Source organism: Balearica regulorum, chromosome 8, assembly GCF_011004875.1.
Source record: "Balearica regulorum gibbericeps isolate bBalReg1 chromosome 8, bBalReg1.pri, whole genome shotgun sequence".
In the NCBI taxonomy this organism is placed as follows: Eukaryota; Metazoa; Chordata; class Aves; order Gruiformes; family Gruidae; genus Balearica; species Balearica regulorum.
Genome location: NC_046191.1, coordinates 32429762 through 32450027, shown reverse-complemented (window position 1 = coordinate 32450027; position 20266 = coordinate 32429762). Strand labels below are relative to the sequence as shown.

Sequence of the window (20266 nt, the reverse complement as noted above, 5' to 3'; positions counted from 1 at the left end):
ATCAGACTACTGCAATGAAATCAGTGTGCGTGCACGCGCGCCACGCGTTGCTTAAGTTCTGTCAATACAGCGATGCTTGTAGGGACCTTTCTGCCTTTTTTTCTCCTAAAAATGGGAATATAGTTCACTCGTCTATGCCAAAGGTGTACATGTTGTACCCGTGTCCTAACTGTTACTGGTAAAAAATAAACGCTTACTTTGATCAGGTAGTTAGCAGCACAACCGTCCGTGTTCCAAGCCTAAAAATTGTTGCAAATGCGTAAATTATCCTGTTTTCTTTTCTGAAAGGTACTGGTGATTTCCTGATACTTTAATGAAGCTCTACATTTCAGAAATGGGAGAAATTAGAGAAGTCGTGGCTTGGTTTACAGATAAGTAGGTGAAACTGCTGCACATTTTTCGCAATTAAGATGAGTTCAGAAGAAAAACTAAAATGCTGCGCAAGCTGCCGCCAGGAACAGTTTAAAGCTTCGGCTTCGGTGGTATCGTCTAGACCCTGCCTGGGAGATGCTAACCTAAACTCAACAACGACAAATTCATTTTCCCTTTAAGAATAGTTCTAAAATGTCGGACTATTTCCTAAACGTGCTGATATTCAAAGGTCTTTGTAAGCGTAATCTCTGGGGCTGGAAAATACAGGCGCTGTGAAAGGGCTCTGAGAGCTGGGGTGAGGAAGCTGTTCCTCCATCCCCAAGGACGGGAGGAGAACCGGCGTCAGGCTCGCACGGAGGAGATAGCTGGCGCTGCTGGATAAAGAAGAGAGGGCCCAGAAAGGCGCAGGCTCTGTAGATTGAGTTTCCTCCCATGGATTTTCCGTGTCCTGTAAAATTTGAAGATATCACGTACCAAAAATTTTTACAAGATGGCAAACTTGCTGAGAGGGGTTCGATGCTGTAAATCAACGAGCTGCTCTTTGAGCTGTTCTGCTGCTTGACAAGTGATGCAGGAACAGACGTGTGAACTTCCCGGCTTCTTTTTTAACGGTGCGTTAACATCAAAGTCTAGCTTTACATATTTAAATGATTACAAATTAGCGGATGTTTGTTTTGCACAGTCTGGCCCTGCTCGTTGCATTCACTATCGTTATTAAAATGGAAATGGCGTTAATCTGCAATAAAGAAAAAAATGGATCGCAAAGTCTTGGCGTATTAGGGAACGCGTTTTAACCATAAATAATTGTCTTAGAATAAATAATGCCCTTGGAAACATGAACTGCTCTCATTCACCTCAGTGAGCAGCACACCTGCTCAGAGAGCAAAAAGGAGTCTGGAATATTTAAAAAGAGTCAAAGATTCATCTGCATTACTTATAGCTGCAGAATTCTTCTGAATTTTCTTTTTCACATTTTTTTCGTCACAGAACAGGGCCTACGTTAAGAACCTGGGACAGAAAGCAAGCCCAGCTGTAGGAGAAACCTATAGATACCCCTGGGAAGTTTCAGACCATCTTTACTGTTCTATATGCGGTGTTTGTTTATTTACGCTCCAGATTCAATTATTCTCTTTATACCTGGGCTTACAATTAGGCAAGATGAGACGAAATAGGTAGATAAGCCCTCAGATAAGCCAGGCACATTTTGGATGCTGTGTGAACAAGAAGAAAGATGCGTGCGAGAGCATTCAGTTCTGAGGTCCTGGTTCCAGATTAATGACTGAGCAAAGCTGCCTATTAATTTCAGGCAAAGGCAGAGAGAGGAAAGAATAAGCAGGAACTTTAGGTTGTCGTTGTTCAACAACTTGGGGGCAGCGCAGATACCACTGAAGTTAATACATTGAGTTCCTTAGCCTAAAATAGGTTTTGCGCTGGGACTGTTGTAGGCCATGTGCCTATACTATACTAAGATAAACCAACCAAGATCGACTTGATTTGCGTTCCTGGAGGCACAGTTTGTCAGAACCCCCCACCGTTTGCTATAGGACTCCTCTAACAAGGGGATATCCGACCTGAAAACCCAGGAAATTAGTGACAGCCAAGCACTGGATGCTCTGGTCCTGCTTGGGTCACACACAGAGACCCCCTCGTACACCGATACGTCGGGGTCTGCGCTACCAGCTCACACCAGCTCCTGACAGCTACAGACCATGGGCATCCGGACGTGGTGGTGTGAAGGGTGCCTCAACGGAGGCTGCCAAGACCTTGGCTTGAATGGGAAGGGTTTTTGGGAAGCCATCCTTCGTACAGGGTACTTCAGGCTGAGTTTTGCTGTCCGGGTATTTGGGAAAGGGTTGGGTTGGTGTGATGGGAGATATGAGTTGCTGTGTAATGGTTCCTTGGCAGGACAGCCGTGATACAGTAATAGCAGTTTACTCGTCATGATAAGATCTTAACTGCCAATGTTGAATATTGAGACTACTACATTACAGGATAAGCACTGTTAAATTTTAAGTAAATCAGTCTTTCAGGGGGCCGTAAAAATACTGTTTGCAAGAAGATAAAGCAAAAAGTGGTGGCTGTAACAATAATGAAGAATTAGGGGATTTTTCATGTATTTTAATGCAACAGGGAAAAAAAAAAGCATTCCAAGTTCATAACTAGTTGAAGGATTACTTTGAACAGTAAAAGCTGGCATGGGTGAAGTCATCATCTGTGTTCTACCCAAGCCATTTAGCAGCGATGCAGCGAGGGACACGTGCAAAGTTAAACCTGAACACAACTTTTGTTAGACCGAGGTCTCAGGTCTCGACATCTCAGACGGGCAAACAGTGGTTCAGTAGGTAGCGTAAAGCACGGAGTGGGCCTGAGAAGCCAAGCTACAAGCCATTGCTAGCACAGCTTCCTTCTTTTCATGTACCGAAAAAGAAATATATAAATGGACTTGTCTGCGTCACTTTTCATACCAGAAAGGAGAATACACTGACTTGAGAATACTGCTGCCCGTATGGGATAGAAGGTCTATTTCATTGTGCAACATTGCGTGTTATTCCCTTTTAATTTCCAAGCTGAGGAAATAAAGAAAAAATATTCTTTGTCATTATGCTGCTATTATGGCAGAGAATTTAATTGCATTCAAATCAAGGCAAAGTTATGATTCCCTTAGAAATTGTAACTTGGTCCAAAACACTGAGCTCTTTCGGAGCGATTGTTGCTACGCACCTTTACAGAAAACATTAAACCGACAGAAAGCGTGTATTATAGTTGATAAGGGAACTATTACCTTGAATTTCACAGCTTGTATGGATATGTGATTAATCACAAATGCCTTTTTATTGTAATTTTTATATATAGGTTATGATATGGAGCTGTGGGGTAGGATTTGTCTGCTTTATCCTAGGCACGTCAGAGTTAGATGTCCATGCTACAGCTAGTCATCCATGGCTCCCTCCAAAGTCGGTGGAGAGAAGTAAGGACCTCCAAAGGCTGTTTTACCTTGAGATGAAGTGAATGACCTCCTGGAGGCTTGTGTTTCGCTCGGATAGCTAGCACGAGCACAGGCACCTAGCATCTGATGTCTAAACCATGCAAACCCATCCTCAGGGGGCGATTCAAAGGTCTTTATGAAGGCAATCATTCCATCATCATTTGTGGGAGCTTTCCCTCAATAAACGTGTAAAAAGTTTAGCCTTTCTTGCTCACCTACTTCATTAGCGTCTATTTGTCCTTCCTCCTCCAGAACTGTCATTGTTCAACCCGGAGATAAGTGGAAATACTGCCACTTCACCAGTAATTACTCAAAAAAAGTGTTTTCGGTTCATTATCAAAACCAACTCGCTTGCTCCCTAGGCTGCTCAAAAGTTTCTCTCTTGGAGGAAGAAGAAAAAAAGTTAGTAGAAAGAGGGATGTTCCTTCCAAAAAGGCAGGGAGGACATTGCAAGCGGTCTTGTCTTAATCCTCTCTGTAGCTTAGAGGCAGAGAGAAGAATTGGGATAGCAGTAGGAAGAATTAAAAGCAGGTATCTGAGACTACACTCTGAAAAAATCGACAGGAAAGTCGTACTAGACACTCGTGGTGATTTAAAATTGAAAACCATTTAGGAGTTCACTCTAGGTATGTTTGGTTTGGTTTGAGGCCAAATCAGAATTAGTGTTTCCACTGAACTGTGTTAAAATATGATACGTAGTTTGGGTGTTATTTACACATGTTTAACCACAATGAAAAAATGGGCTTTCCATCATTTTGAGCTAATGTCCAAACAATGGAGACTATTTGGATCTAGAAATTCAGATTCAATGTTCAGGTCAAAAATTTATATATCCCAGTGGTGTGTCTCATCTTTGGTTAAAAATGGCATGAAAGCATTCTGGCCACTTACAAAACAGTGAAGGGCCGTACTGAAAAGTAGTTTTTGTATTATTTGTTTTCACAAAATTCAATAAATTCCTTTTTTTTTTTTCCTGAAGTACAAGGACCTCTGTGAAGCGGGATGGGTACCCAGTCTTCTCACCAGCTCCTTCTGTTGCTGAACAACAAGGACAGACTAGGGGAAAGCCAAGTTACGTCCGCAGGCTGATGTGGGGAAGGTTGAACATCTTTCCCTGACCCGGTTTTGGTATAACCTGTCTCTGAAGGACTATGCAGAAGATCTACTGGTGTTCCTTGTTCTCGTGCAGGATGCCAAATGGATCGAGTAAGGTGCCCATCTCCTGCCCGTCTCATCACAAAAAAAGTCTGAATTTGGACCTCCACGAGGAGGAGAGATGCAAGTCTGCATGTGCGTGAACTTGTGCTTTTCATGGCAAAACCACAGTGCATACCCAGAAGAATGTCTGTCCCCAGTGGCCCTGGGGAAAGGAGGAGAATCTGGCCTCAGGAAAAAAAAAAAAGAGAGCCATTTCTTCCCCAGGCTAAGCCTGTGACACTCGCTGTTACTGTCGTTTTCCAAAACCAGCCGAGGGTCACTAGCAGCTTCCTTAAGTTGCTGAGCCACAGCAGAGGTGAGCGTCAGGCCCATGGCTATGTGAAGCGTGTGGCATTAATAACCACACAGGCAATCAAGCTAAATATAGAGATAATGCAGCTTTTTCTAACCGTGGCGGGGCGGGGGGGGCCGGTAAGAGATTGAAGTCTTACTGGCCGTGATACAGGAGAAGAAAGGAAAGCTGCAGCCTTTCTGCATCAGCTCCAACAACATCTGCAGCCTGCTGCTGGCGGGATGGGGTGCACCAGGCTTTGATAAATACAGAGGCATCTCCCCTAAGGTGAGTACTGCCCTGGGAGTCTGAAGAAACTATAAGCCAAGCTAAATATTAACCTACCTCTGAGCATTGTAGCAGTGTAGGTTTTTTACGACATACTGCGCCTGAGAAGGTGCAAACATCTGTTACTGGGTTTGTTCTTTGTTTTGTGTATGTGTCTGTGTGTATGTGCTCTTCAGAGAAGGGAGAGGGAAAGAACTGCCAGTCTCTGAAGTTTGCTGTGGCTCAGAGGTGTGATGCTAAAGAAAAGTTGGATTGAGCCAGATTGAAAGAAAACCATTTAAAGATGCTTAAACAAGTCTCTGTTAACATTCAGAGGTGGAGCTCTTAACCTGGAGTTTAAAACCCTTGGTTTTTATCATCTGCGCAACGGTAAAGGGAGATTTCCCAACTTTGCTCAGCTACAATAAAGAAATACACAGCGTTACTTCCTCCCCCAGTTGCCATGGGGCTGTCCTCTCCCCCATGAGCTGCCATCGGCAGTTAAAAGGTGTGGAGCAAACCCAAACCTCCAGCCTGCGTTATTTGTGATTTCCACTGTTGACCAAAAAGAGAAAGGCAGTTCTCAGTACCCGATGTCCATCCAGCAAAGCCTTTCAAAAATGAAAGAACATTGTGCCATCAGCTTTGTTCAAAACCTTTTCCATTGTCCCTGTGCACCTCCATAACTCCTTTCCTCTCTTTGAGAGGTCTGAAAAATCTGCTTAAATCTGAAATGTAAGGCTTGGCTGAAAGCAGCGTGGCTGAAGGTCTCCACCAGCAGCAGGGCTTCGGTGGGCACTCGGCTGTGTTGTGGTGTGGTTCGCGTGGATGTCGCCTCCATTCCTTCTTCCTCTCGCCCTGTCTTCAAACGTCTTCTTTATGTTGATCCACTCCGCGGCAGGCTTTGAGGTGTCTGGATGAGCAGGACCAGATATTTTATTAGCTTGTTTAATGTGATGAAGGTGGGGGGACAAGGCTGACCTATTTGTACTCTTTAGCAGACACCAACGCTTGTGACTTTAGCTGCAGGTGGAGTAGTTAAGTGAACAAAACAACAGAGTAACTAAGAGACCGAGCAGATCTCAGGTGTCAAGGAGAGGATGAGTATTTTTCTGTTTTCCATTTCAACAAGGACTAAATCAGGCTCCTAAATGTCCTGACACACATCCCGATAACTGGGGTACGAGGCCACTCAACTCATCTCCACAGCCACCTGCGCTCCTGTACTTCCTTTCAGAAAATAGCTACCTCCATTCATCTTATTCCATTTAACTGGATTAAGTGTTATCTAAGTGTTATCTATTTTTTCTATACTGGGACCAGAAGAGAGACTGAACGTCATACATGAGCTCGTTATATATTTATGTGTACAACTATAGAAGTACTGGAGGAGGTTCACCCTCACCCAACTCCATGGTGTTGGACGGGCAGAAATCTAGCCCGATAACTTCCGAAACTGCATGGGAACATCCCCTCCCCTGCCGTGAACCAAAGGTTGTGTTTCTGTGGTTCAAAATAGGATTAGGGCTTCTTCAAATGCGACTAACCATTTGCAAAATACAAGGAGCCTGCTCTTCGCTCGGCGTGGTGGGGACTGCGAGGTGAGGATCAGCTTTGGGGTCCCATCGGGGCTGCACGCTGGGCTCATTTGGGCACAGCGTCACCTTCAGCGACTCGGTTTAACAGGAATAAATACTTAAACTGGCATAAATAGTTCTTGGTTCCTCACCTGAATGATGCAAGTTTTATTTTGCTGTATTTGAACGGCAGTTTGAACATACAAATCCCTAACATTACGATTTGTTTCAACATGCATGTCCTGCTAGTAAAGGGCTGCGTAGAAGCCCGGCTCTCATCTTAGCCACAATGGTATTAAGAATAATGCAAATGATTCAGTGCGTGGTTTGGAGCCCATAAAAGATAGCAGATGTAAGCGAAGCCAACAAAAAATGTCCGTGTACTACAAAGCAGAATTACAAAAGGCTCTCATAACAATATATGCAGAATACTATTTGTATTGTAGGAGAAGCGCTCAGTATCCTCTCCGGCAGAAAATCACACATAAATCACAAAATCTTTTCCAAGATGTTCTATAAATACATAAACCTTGTGGGCTAGCAGATGAGTTGGAGACTGTTACCCAATCTGCCCTGGAGCAGGCCAGGAAAGTGGATCTGCTGCTGAAAGAGAAAGCAATTTTCCAAGATTTATAGACTGTAAATGTTTTATTTACCCTCCAAAGAAGGAGTCCATACTCGTTGCAAAGAATGTGCATAAAGTGTGTGCAGGGTTGGGTCCTTTTTGGTTTGGTGCGACTGTGAAAATAATTTAAAGCATCGCTGGAAGCCAAGAGAGTTCAGGTGTCTTTTGGTCCCGTCCCATTCATCGCAGGGAGGTACCGTGGGGTTTCTCAGACACGTCTGTCCTGGGAGCGCTGCGCTGTTCTCACATGCCTGTGGCTGCACGGAGAGCTTTCCAGACCTTAACTCTGAGCTGAGAAAATACAGATGAAACGTGAATACATTTAGATATCCTTTTCAATTCACAAGCTAGTGTCCAGCATAAACTGCGAGCTGTTTCTGCTTTTAGCTTTCTTATAATCGAGTCTAATCTAGCTGAGATATAGCACATCGTTTCCAAACACTCTGTATGCTCTAAGCAATGCGTAAGGGTAATGAACGTGGGGGGGTTCAGTGTGTGCATTCTCCAAGTCTCATTAGAGGTAGCGCTAATATTGACTTGTTTGCATTTCAAACGAAAGGGAGTCTATTTAATAACAGCAGCGATTTGGTCAATATTGGCACAGTGCAAGTGCCAAGTGCAGAGCTGGATGATGTTTTCATTAACCTCAGCACTCTCTATAGTGCTGCAGGTTTTCTTGGGAGACTGTATTCTCTGTCACTCTGGTGGGACCAGGGCTGCAGAGGCAGAGCAGTTAGAAGGGCTGTCTGCTAAAATGAGGTGCTAAAAGTGCCCCCAAGCTTTACTTTTCATCACCATGAAGATACCTCTTCATGCCTCTGTCCCAGAAATCGGCTTGCCTGTGCTTGGCCCATTAAGCATCATCTCTTCCTCTTTCTGCTCCACCTTCTCAGGTTGAACCCCCCAAATCCTCAACTCCACGTGGGAGACCTCGGGTTTTGCCCCTTACCTGCCGCATCGGCCCTGCCTGCGGAGAGGTTGATACTTGTTTGACAGCATCTCCTTGGTGTGACTATAACCTTCTGTTCCTAAGATGTGGTTAGCTGGGAAGAGAAAAGCAATACCCTTGCAGAAGCACACTATGGATTATGTTGCTTACGTAGGTTTCTGTGGTAGTCATCACCGTATTTTGCAGATAGAAGTGGATTTGTTCTTAAAAGAGCTCTGAGGAAGGGAAGTGTACCGATTCTCATGTTAGAGATGGAAAAGCTGAGGCAGGGAAGCAAGATGACTTGCTCAAAGAGTCTGTGGAGGAAGAGTGGGAGGGGAAATCCCATCTGCCAAAGAAGGAATTAATACAGACTACAGGAAGCATGGAAGATGACTCAGTTGCAGATGATGAGAGGGTTGGAAGGCAAGTGAAAGCTGGTGTGAAATCTGGATGGGAAGAGAGAGAGGAACTGTATTTTCTGAAATTAGTCACAAGAAAGTACCTGTACATACGCAGCCAAAAGAAAAACCAGCACCTGGATCAGGCTAGGACTTATCTTTCAGAAAATAAGGAGACTGTGAATTAAAAAGTTCTCCCTGCTTGGCTCAAGCAGTGCGCTGGGCAGTGTGCTTGGATTAGAGCTGCCTGCTCAGAGGCAGTCTGCATTCAAGCCTCTGAGCAAAACATCCTCTCTTGGATCAATAGTTCTGTTCACAGCAGAAAGAAGTAGTTATTTTGCTACTGAAAATTCTCAATTTCTAGCTAGTAACCGTCGCGGTTTTCTGCCTGCTGTGCGTTACTGTGCTTAAGCCATCATTATTGCTCGTGTTACTTTCCGTATTTTAATATTTTTTATCTTGAAAAGTGATGGCAAAATAGCCCTCCAGCATGCTCCTAAGAGCTCTTATCATTCAGGTTTTTTGCATAGTGATACGATGGCAGAGATTTAGGTGCTGAGAGCTCCAGGAGCAATTAGGCTATTCGTAAGAATTCAGTAAAGTTAATCTGCACTGGATCTACCCGTAATTCAGCTAAAATGATAGTTTTTCACTTGTCAGGTAACTCCCAAGCAAATACCCAGGAAAATTATTTCCCTCCTTACTCCAAACTTTGTATTCAACCACAAAAAACACGTTTCTACCTCTGCATCATCTGATGGTCCCGCTCAGTTCTTTAGGTAATATGCACATTGGTGTCAGTAGGGAAAAAACTGTGTCGAAATCCAAGAATAAACTGTGTCTTAGTGAAAGGATGAAAATTCCCCGTCAGCAATGACTTAACTCAACAACTGTTATCTCGCTGGGATCAGGATTTCATGGTGCTCTTAATAAAGAAATATTGCACCGTATGAGTAAAACTCCAGGCATGTATCTTCCAACATCGGAGGAAGTTACCCATGTCTTCCTTTTAGCTGCTGACGGAGCAAATACGTCGGTGCAGATAAGTACCCGAAGGTACGGTGACTCTACAGGAACGAGTAAAGCTGAGTGAAATGTGAGCCAGTATGTTTTCCCTGGGGACATTTCAGATAGCTCCTATTTCTACGTGGGCTACAGATTGTGAGCAGAGATAGCTCACAGTAGCTTTTCTGAACGGCAGAGTGCAAAGCGGAAGGCAAGTGTAAATCATCAGGACGAGGGAACTCAGTCATCTGAGTTTGGAAAGCATCTGTGGCTCATTTTCAGGTCGAGGTTTGCAGGGAAGGTTGTTTGATTGACTCAAAGAACTTCCTCTTCGACCTTGTGATAGATCTAAACCAGGTTATTTTTGTGCCTGAGGTCGCTGTGTGTGTTTCTAGAGCTCGTATTTGGACACGTCTTGGTGCTGCGATGTGCTGCTGTCACTTCATCTCCTGCTAAAGGTGAAAAGGAGGAAGGCTCACCTCCTTCGTCTTCGTGATGCTGCACCTCTTGTGGGCCAGCCCAGGCGCTTCCTGAGCGCTCTCCGTTATTGCCCTGCGTGTGCCCTGGCATCTCTCGTGACCACTGCCCACCGCGTGGATTGAAATGTGCTATGTAAATAAACGCAGTCGTTCTACTTGGTGTGAAGCAACCGTTCTTGCTGGTATTCACAGCTTTCTGACAGAGGCATTTACTGAATTTATTAACAAAACTAACCCTCCCCTGTTGGAGCCAGGTTTAATTTACCTCAGCCCTGCCACAAAATTTCCTTTGGATGCCGGTGGGAGGTGAAAGAAACTTCTAGAAATAAAGACCAAATAAAATATAGGTAAAATGTAGCTCTAAAGGATGTAATATTTTAGATGAAAGGCATCCTTCAAAACAGTCCAGGTATAGTGAGCACGATGCCTTCCAAGCTGGCAAGCATTTAGATAACAGAACATCCCTCCTCAAAACCTGCCAGTGGGAGAAACTAATGCAAAGATAAAAAATTTTATTTGCAAAGGAAAGACGGACTGGCAGACATACACATTTTGAGACCTGAAGAAAGAATCTCTTCAGAAAATTACATATTGAATTAGCTTTATTGCTTCAGCGTGCAAAACAAGGCTTGAATGATGTTATAAATGTCCCGGTGTATTTGCAGTCCCTCACTAAACTACCTGTTGGGTTAATTGCAAGCCTGTCACCAAAATGAAATGTTTTAATATAGTTTAGTTCCTTTAGTCCTTAGGACCACAATGCTGCTTTTTCCCCGAGGCGTTGTTACCAGCATCCTGACCTTGGTTTACAAGCAGTTAAAATAACATTTTGACCCGAGCATGACAAAATCCTGTGTTTTCCTACATATAGGTGAGCTGGAATTCCCACCTCTTTGCTGTGACCTTCGTGTCAAAGCCGAACAGCAAACTTGGGATGAGCTAAGTCCACTGAGCTATGCTCTCTGGTGAAGGCTTTTTGGGTTTTTTTAGCATCTCCTAAGGCACCAAAGCTGGATGCACGAAACCAGGCAGCGTGAACAACCTCCCCGAAGGAGATAGGTGCTTTGCACCCAGAAAAAAAAGCTTGCAACAGCACCCTGCCGTGAAAGGACAGGGGACAGGAGCTCTGCCCTTCAGATGGGTGCGGTACTGCGGGAGTGAGGCATGAGAAGATGGAGAAGTCCGTGAAAACAGAGGAAGAGGTTTTCAGAAGGTGACACATGGCCAGGAAAGGGGTAAGGGAGCTGAGAACTAGCTTAGCAACTAGGAATGTCTTAGTTTGCAAAATTAAAAGTGCTGTGGATTCACTCCTCAGCCCCCACTGAATGTCCCACTGCACTTCCACACAGGACCAAGGGTTTGTCTTGCGACAGGCTGGAGGAGCCCGTGCAGAACCGCACAAGTGCGGCAAGGTGGGCTCCAAACTTACCTGCCAGCTCTTTTTTTAATCCCATGCTGCAGCAGTTCCTTACTGGGAAGAAGATAAAATGGGTGAGTGAAAATGCCCTGTTGTTGGTAATTTTATGTTCTGAAGCCCATCTTATGGATAGAAGCAACGTCTAGGGGTAGAAGAGAAAATGCAAGTGGTAGTTTGACCTTTAATTGAATATAGTGGAGAGGTAATATGGGACATGGTATTTTAGAAGAGCAAAACAACACATTAGGCATCAAAAAACCCCAGGTGGGATTTTTGCTTTCTGAGAGCAAAACCATACCAGAGTTATGACCTTGTAGGAAGTCAGGTGAAAATAGATCCAGTCATCAACAAGAAAATCAGATCTGGGAAGGAAGCGTGCTGAAAGTCAAAGCAGAAGGATACTAGATAAATTCAAAATACACATAGTCTGACTACAAAGGTGTAAAGGAGTAAATGCCTTTGGGGCAAATGAGAGGAGATTTCTAAATCTTCTCTTGATACACGGAAAAGCGCTGGTATATTAGGAAGAATATATTTGAAGCAGCTTAATGTTACTTAAGGATGTGCCAGCTTAATTCATTAACAACTCTTCGTAACGGGCAAAGTCACATAGATGGAGAAGCAGGGAAGAGACCAGATTTTGTGCTCAAACTCTGAAAAAAACCAAAGAATAATAAAAACACTGTGGAAAGAGAAGGAACGATTTACCAGTTTGGCCATAAGCAGGCCCTTGTACCAGGTACGCAGGATGTTCTTCTTGGGGAACTCCTTTGGTCTGGTTTGTGTGTATTTCATTGTTTCATTTTCAAACTGCCTTTCTGATAACGTGCAAAGGAATATGTATTCTAGACAACTACCTCATTAGAGTACAGATTCGTTTCATAGAAAGCCGGATATTTTCGATGACATGTAAGAATGCCGTAGCTAAAAAGCATTAAAATAGCTACAGCTTGTGATGCGTGTTAACACAGAGGGAGCCTACATGAGTAGACTATGTAAATAACTGCACTTCTTTCCAGTGGGCTGGGAATTATTGCTTGGCTGTCTTCGTTAAACAGAAAATGTGCTATGTTAAAGATATGTTTTTCTATCTTTCCCAATTTCTGTTTTCCCCATTGAAAAACTGGAGAATAAACTCCATTTTCAATAACACTTTCAGAAATCTGAATCCTTTTGGAAGGTGGCCGTTGGGGCTTGGGGAGGGGAAGGGATTGGTCAAAGCTCTCCCACAATGTCATGAATAATTAAAAAAATGTCTTTTTAAAATCTCATAGAAATAATAGGTGTTTCTGATTTAACTCTCAAATTTGAAATAACTGTTCATTTACAAACTTCCAAGTGTTTCCCACTGCGGAAATGTGGGTTCCTAGGATACAATAAGCAGCAGCTCTTCACCATCATGGGCCAACATTTCAGAAGCATTTCATTTTGTTAGAGGAGGAATCTTTCAAATTATAGGTGTCAAAGATAGTAATTTTCTGATTTATACTACAGATAGATATGTATCACTCAAGTATGAGAACAGGGAAGAGCTGAAGCACCCCCTGTATATAACTTGCATTATTTTCTGTTCTCTAAGGATATTGAAGAAGACAATATTGTGGCAAGGAGCAGCTCGTTGAATATATGTGACAATCAGGCGCTTGCCAAAAGCCTCTTGGAGACATGTTTAGTATTGTTAATTCTTGTGATCACATCAAGTTATTCATCTTTTATCAGTTCAGATGGCTCTCCTTCTGGGGACAGCCCATCTCTCAGCTGACATTTGATGTGTACCGTTAGCATCGCCGCATCCCTGACAATGAAGGAAGGGTACAGTAGATTAGATGAAGCATCAGAAAGATGTTGCAGCAGCATCACTTGTCAGCAGCGAGGGCCAGTCTAGTGATCGCAATCAAAGATTTGGGAGAGAAAGAGAGCTGCAAGCCGAGAGCATCAGTCTGAGCCCAGCTCCCTTTCGCACCTGGTTCTGCAGTACAGTGCTGGCGTGTTGCACCAGCAAGACGCCCAGTCCCTTTAAAAACTGAGATCTGCGCCTCCAGATTAAAGATACATAGATGATGAAATACGTTGCGACGTGAGGAATGTGCTCCATCGCTCCTAGCTAGCAGGGGCATTAACTGAACTCATTTCCTCCTCCCTTTTGCAGGAGATCAGCAAAAGGGAAACAGCCGCAACTTGCTGGGGCCGGGGGCAGGATGTGTCCCTGGGAGGGCAGTGCTTTTTGGGGTGTGGGGCTGCCGTAGGATCCTGCTGGGGATGTTCTGTTTACATCCCTTGCACTGACTTACCTTGCTTTCTTGCTATACGCATTGACCATTGAAAAGACAACCCGGCTGACTGCAACTGCTCTCACTGCAGTCATTTGTACCGGATCCCAAGAAGCTGTCTGGAAGTCTTCTGTAACTGTATCATTTTCTGTAATTGATTTTTTGAATATACTGGACCTCCATACAATGACAGCAGGCCTTTGAGCAAGGCTATCAAGAAATTAAAATGAGCCATAGCCTTGGCAGTTTCTGGGACACAAGTAAGTTATATAGACAATTGAGTAGATTAGAGAGAAATGTAATTTTGTTTGCAGAGGGAAAAAAGCTAAGGAGGAGGGAGAAAGTTTGAGGGCTGAGCAAATCATGCTAGAAATTACTGCAACTTCTAGATCCAGCTAGGGCTGAATTTTTTTCCTTTTGATTGTACATGTCTTTCAGATAAAAATTCCAGCTCTATAGAAGAAAAGAATTTTCTACCATGAGCATGGAGAAATACTGGCATACGTTGCCCAGAGAGGTTATAAAACCTCTGTCTTTGGAGAAATACAAAACTTGACTGGACACGGTCTCAAGAACCTTCTGTAACTGGACCTGCCTTGATGAGGAGGTTGGAGTAAAGGACTTCTGGAGGTCCCTTCCAACCTACATGATTCTATGCCAACAGTAATGTGTTTGGGTTTTTATTTTTTCATTTGCATATCAAATACTAGTAGAGGTGGATCTGTGCAATGTTTAGTGACATTATGTGTTAATCTAACAATTTAAAAAGTCTCAGCAAGATCCCTTTCCACATTATCTTTAACATAGTCTTAAAATAAGAGAAAATACCACTGTTCTGGTTCAATACCAGCTAGGTAAGTAGATAGACAGATACATGCCCTTGCTGGAAGCCTCGATCGGAGCAGTTGCACGTACGAACACGGCCCGAGGTGCAGCAACTAGAGTGGTAACAGCAACTCTGATTTCAACCCCCAGTTAAATTCTGAAATGCAGACCTGCCAGGAGATGACGTTAATTTGTTTAGGGGGATGTCATTATATCACATAGAGTAAACACATGGACACACCGTGTCAGAGGGACCCTGTAGGGCATCATTCGTGATGTCTACCTGCAGCATGTGGATGTGGATGGCTTCATGCTGGAAGAGGGGAGGGTGGTGAGCATTTAACCCCACTCAGCCATACAGGACAGGATGTGGTCCTCACTCAAAACAATGTGAAGCTTTTTTTTTTTTTCAATCTAGTCAAAATATAATTATAGAGATTGGAATTTGGCTGCAAAACCTGGGCAAGCCTGTCTACAAAGGCAAAGTGAGCCAAGTTATTGAACCTTGGTCCTTGGAAGTGTCTTTGGGTTTTTACACCATGAGATTCTGAGGCTGCCCAGTTGCTTTTTGAAGGATGCCTTTATGATTAAGCTGGAAAGTTATATGATTTTTTTAAAACTTTATCTACTTCTGCTTACATTCCTGTTAAGCCTAAAGTCAAACTGCTTCTACGGGAGTGACAGCTCAGATGTGAGTGAAGGGCCAAATGAAAATTAGGTAGAGATCTCATCTGACAAGGCCACTTCAGACAAAAGAAATGTTAAACAAATAGCCTTACACAATGGGAAACGGTGAACTTCTGCTGAACCTTGCTGGTGGCTGGGTGCCAAAGGAAAGTTTGAAGCTACCCACATGTTCTCTTTTGGAAATCTCTCTGGTTTTAATGTCCGGCATTTGTATACCATTTTACATGGAAAATGAAGAGTGTTTAATTATCTTTCCAGGGTATGACAGCTGACAGAAATTAAAATGTCTGCCCAGAACTCCTATGCTTCACAGAGTGAAAATCCTGCATACTGGTGATCACTCAGATGATACAAACCTCAGCCATATTAAGCCGTAAACAAAAAATAGGTGAGACTAGGTGGTTTTGCAACATAACGATAGTATCAAAGAAAATGAAAACATTTGTTCAAACTTTCGGTGCTTTCGGACTGCAGTTTGCTGCCACAAGCAGTAAAAGCGGTCATGGTCTGGGTGGCTTTGCAGAATGGTCTACTTGGCTAGGCAATGCAAGGCAAGGGTTGTGGGTGGAAGCAATGTCTTTTCTTGAGGGTAGATGGAATTAGAAGAAGCTTTCTGGCATTCGGGACCACAAGTCCTGAATTCAAATTTTAAAATAATGCTTCAATTTCTCTGCCTAATATAAAGCAAATCCTGGCCAGGAATATGAACTCTGCCTGGCAGGAAAAGGCTCTAACATCCAGCTACCTTGTCGTTACCTTCTGATATTCCAGATTTTTTTTTTTTTTTGGCTATTATAGAAAAGCTGCAGTCTAATATTTTAAATATTCTGATCATTGCTATCTGCAGTAACTGCAAAGAACAAATTACTAAAGGCATTGATCTCATAAAGTAAAATTAACTATTTGAAATGGAAAACTGCCATCACAATCTGATGACACCAATTAAAGTTGCAGAAAATGCAGCTCACTGTTTGAGGCAAAAGAAAGACAGAATCTGGGCCAAGTTGTTTTAAGGTGTGTGCTGGTCATGATCCTTTTAACTCAAGGTATATCTGAGCTTTAAATCTGAGATTCAAAGGCAAATATCCTGCAAGGCTCGAAGGTGCTTTGGTGCAGGTTTGCATCCCACCCCAGCTCCCATTTCATTCTCCTGGTAGAAGAAGGAGTCTTCTCAAGACTCTTCTCAAGAAGAAGGAGTCCACCTCAAAAGTCTCAGAGCTGTGAGTCAAGGATACTTCTAGCTGTAGTTGGCTGGAGAAGTTCACAGATTTGCTGGAATTACAATCCATTTCTCCCCATCCTTCTTCTATGATGATCTTCAAAACGCTTGGCCATAACTAGAGTTCAGGAGCCCTCCAACTTAGTGCGCTAGTGGAGACAGACTGACTCTACCCGCATGCTTCCCAGTGCTCCCAGGCTTTTAGATGATCAGATCTTCAGCGTATGTTTTCTGCTTGGGATCCTGAGGACCTGCCACAAACCCAGGTACCGGTGAACTTGCTGGGTTTGACCTGTTCTGTTCAGAGAATGTTTCCGCTTTCCTCACCCAGCACAAGTTCCTGAAGTGAAGAAGGGCGGCTGATGACTTGGTTGCACTGGTGGCTGTAGGGAATGCCATTACATTATGGGACAGGGCTTGCTAGTCACTGTACACATGTGCCAGTGCAAATCCTCCTATGTGAAATGGGGATGTGATGTAAATCTAATAGAAATTTTGGTTATACAAAATTGGCCTGAGCTGTAGTTTGTCTTCTGAGGAGGTGCTGGTTAAAATCTCATTGTCAAATAGCAGGAGGAGCAGGATGAGTCAGTCCTTCCCATTAAATTGTCCTTCACAGAGATTATTTGACCCCAAGGAGTTGTAAAAATACATCACAAAGCAGCTCAGCCTTTCACATGGGCCAGACTGCAGCGAGTGGCGGGTATTTTAATACAAGATATACCTGGATCCACAGACTCCTTGCAAGATAAATGCCCACCTCCCATACTTCAGTTGACACCAGCTGAACACTTTCCAGTGTGATGACATACTCAGGGCTGTTTTCAGGAAGAAAATATGCACATTTCTAGCTATAGGCTAAATACAACTTGGTTTGCCAAGTGCAGCTGAATGTGAGATGTATTTATGCTGAAGCAGGAAGACCCATGAACAACTCACCCAGCTTTCTGTCCCTTTTCTCTACAAAAACACTAATCCATGGCACAAAAAATATTGCAGGAGCTAAGCTAAACACTATTTTTCTGTGTGAGAGCCCATTACTTATGTGCTGCCCTACTCTGATTAACGAGCATGGGCTCTTCCTCTCCCTGTCCTCTCTGCCATTTACAGTGCTGAACATACTCAGCTAAAAGTAAAAAGCTTTGAGGCTGTTTTCTAGCTGCTAGCTTTAAATTTAGTCAAATTAATGTACTGCTTCTCAGGCACCCTCTCCATGGCAAAGATTATATCTGCCACATCAGTCCTACCTGCTCCGGCCTGTTAGCTTCAGCGTTGTTGAGAAGGGTCAGGGTAGGAGAAGATCCAGCTTGAGGTCTTCTGGCTGCCATCTGTTGCTGCTGAGTGTCCTGGGACAAGAGTGGAAAGCATGAAAGTCTTTGTTTTCTTCTCTTCAGGCAGAAAACAATCATAAATTCCAGCAGATCACATCTGCAGAAGAAAGTGGCTTTCAGCACTGAAACTGCACTGACAGCCAGAGCCAGGATATGGCCCTTCTCCACTCCGTGGTCATGGCAAGGTCATAAGTGGACCAGATCATTGCTGAGCCCAGCGCACCTGGACCATCAGTTGTAGCTGAGGTTGTGATAGGGCTATGGGAAGAACAGTACTGGCTCTAAAGCTCTGGTGAAATCATATTCACTATCATGATCCAAAGGTCCCCACTCCGCCTCTGAATGAGCAACACTCGCTATGCAGAAATGTTCGTAGCAACACTGAGACCTAACATGTCCCTCCTGAGAAAAAAAATGTTTCTTGAAGTATTGACTATACTAGGAAGGGTTTTTTGCTTTGGAATATGTTGGATAGGGAAAAAAAAAAAAAATCTGTTATCATGCCTGAAATGGATTTTCTACCTGGATTTCTGTAGCTGTTTTTTGATGGCTTTGTACAGTATGGTTTCAGGCGTCAGTGTGGGATCTAGAGTGGTGTGGGGATCCAGTTTGGCTCTCAGTGTCAGCAGGCTCATTCTCTGGCTTCAGTCTGACACTCAGTGCAAGGTGGACAAGAAATCTCCAAGCATATTATTTTTCTTCTGGTTAGTAATCAGAGAGCCCAAAATTATATCAGAATCACTCAAGACACAGATTCAAGCTAGCCAGCTTTCTAATCCTCTTCCAAAAAGGGGAACACCCCCCACACACAAAAAAAAAGCTTAAAATTAAAAGAAGGAATATTATGAATTCCTACCAAAAACCCCCAAAAAACCCCAAGCTGTTTCATGAAGCCTAGTTTCCTGAGGGCTGTCTTACACGACCACACCTCTTGCGCTGCCGTAGCCCGTAGTCCAGCAAACCTCTTCCGATACACCATCGCAGGGCCGCCAGATGCTAAGCTCTCTGCAAAACAGCTTCAGCTCTCCTCTCCTCATCTTCTGGACCTTTCTTTTCATCGGTTCCTCTCTCATGCTGCCTGTGGCCCCCACAGCAATCGCGTGTCTCTTCTTTTCCTTTAGTGTCACCCAGGCAGAAGGCAGCACAAGCCATTCCCTCAAGCTTCATGCCCATGGATTAGTTGGTGAGTACATCCATGGCCAGCAGCGGCTGCTGAAGACAGTATCTAGGAGGCAATTTCTCCTTGCCTTTCCCTCTGCGGCAGCATCAATAACATCACTTTTCTCTATGTGCTTCTCTATTTTTAGGAAATTTAGAGGACTTTAATTTTTTTTTTAAAGATCTTTACCGCAGCTTGCTAGCTAGCTTGGGTTAAAGCCGATCACAGTCTGATCCTAACAACCTCATTTCCACAGGAAACCAGGCGAAAAGACTCCTCCTCGCCTGCACTTGGAAGCTGCCAGTTTGACAAGCTGCCAGAGCCTGCCTGACAAAAGCAGACCTCTCCACGCTTCCTCCTGCAATTACTTTCCCATGGAGCCTAAAGGTGAACTGCCAGGCCATTGATCTCACTGCAAACAAAGTATTGGCAGCAGAGGCGGGAGATCTCCGTGGGGATGAAGTGTCTGGGAATGACACACACACTGGCTGCTCATTACATTGCTCTGGTACTAACTGGTCCCCAAATGAAGAGGAGTCACCGAAAGTGATCCATAGGCCGTTTGACTTATTTTCATTAGTAGCTCTGAAAAAGTCACCCACTCATAAGTTAGGTAAGGCATATCATGACTTTATTTCAGCTTCAGCTCCCTTGCAAGTTCCTCCAGCTTTTGGACAGAACCCTTGCTTTAATCTTGAGAGGAGCACTTAATGCCAAGTCAACACAATAGCCTGCTTCTTCCTCGTTATTTGGTGACTGATCCCGTTTCTCTGTTTTCAGCACAGGATTGAAAGGCTGAAGGGAGACGGAGCTATTCATTCCTGCACGTGCTGGTGAGTGGCATGGCTCATGTGTCTGCTGTGCCAGCGTAGGCCCTCACCACCCCCTGCTGAGCTGGGTACTGGCACTGTGACTGTCCTGTGGACAGGGAACTAAAGGCCCTAAAGGTAAGGGCAGCTCTCTTGGTTTTGAGTATCCATCTGCCTAGGCTCTGGCTCTCCGGAGAGACCCTACAGTCCTTGCAGCCACAGAGCTCTCAGTGACCCAAGGTGCAGCTATGAACGATGAGCATTGCTGTAGATCAGACAAGCAGGGTCTCAAGCCAGTCAGCAGAAATCTGAGGAACCATTAGCCAGCAGCCGTGTCTGAGAAACGCATTGTACGAGACCCAAGTTAATAGCGGCAGTGGTGGCAGCCATGGATTTTCCATTGCCTGGACTGTAATGTCA

At 44.0% G+C, this 20266-nt stretch overlaps 1 long non-coding RNA gene across 1 annotated transcript; it reads left to right on the top strand.

Moving 5' to 3' along the window:
• The first annotated feature begins 13693 nt into the window (after nt 1-13693).
• Nucleotides 13694-19062, top strand: LOC142602816 (uncharacterized). The gene is made up of 3 exons (XR_012836650.1): nt 13694-14076; nt 14255-14423; nt 19000-19062. It is a non-coding gene; the product is annotated as an uncharacterized LOC142602816 (long non-coding RNA).
• The last annotated feature ends 1204 nt before the right edge of the window (nt 19063-20266 follow it).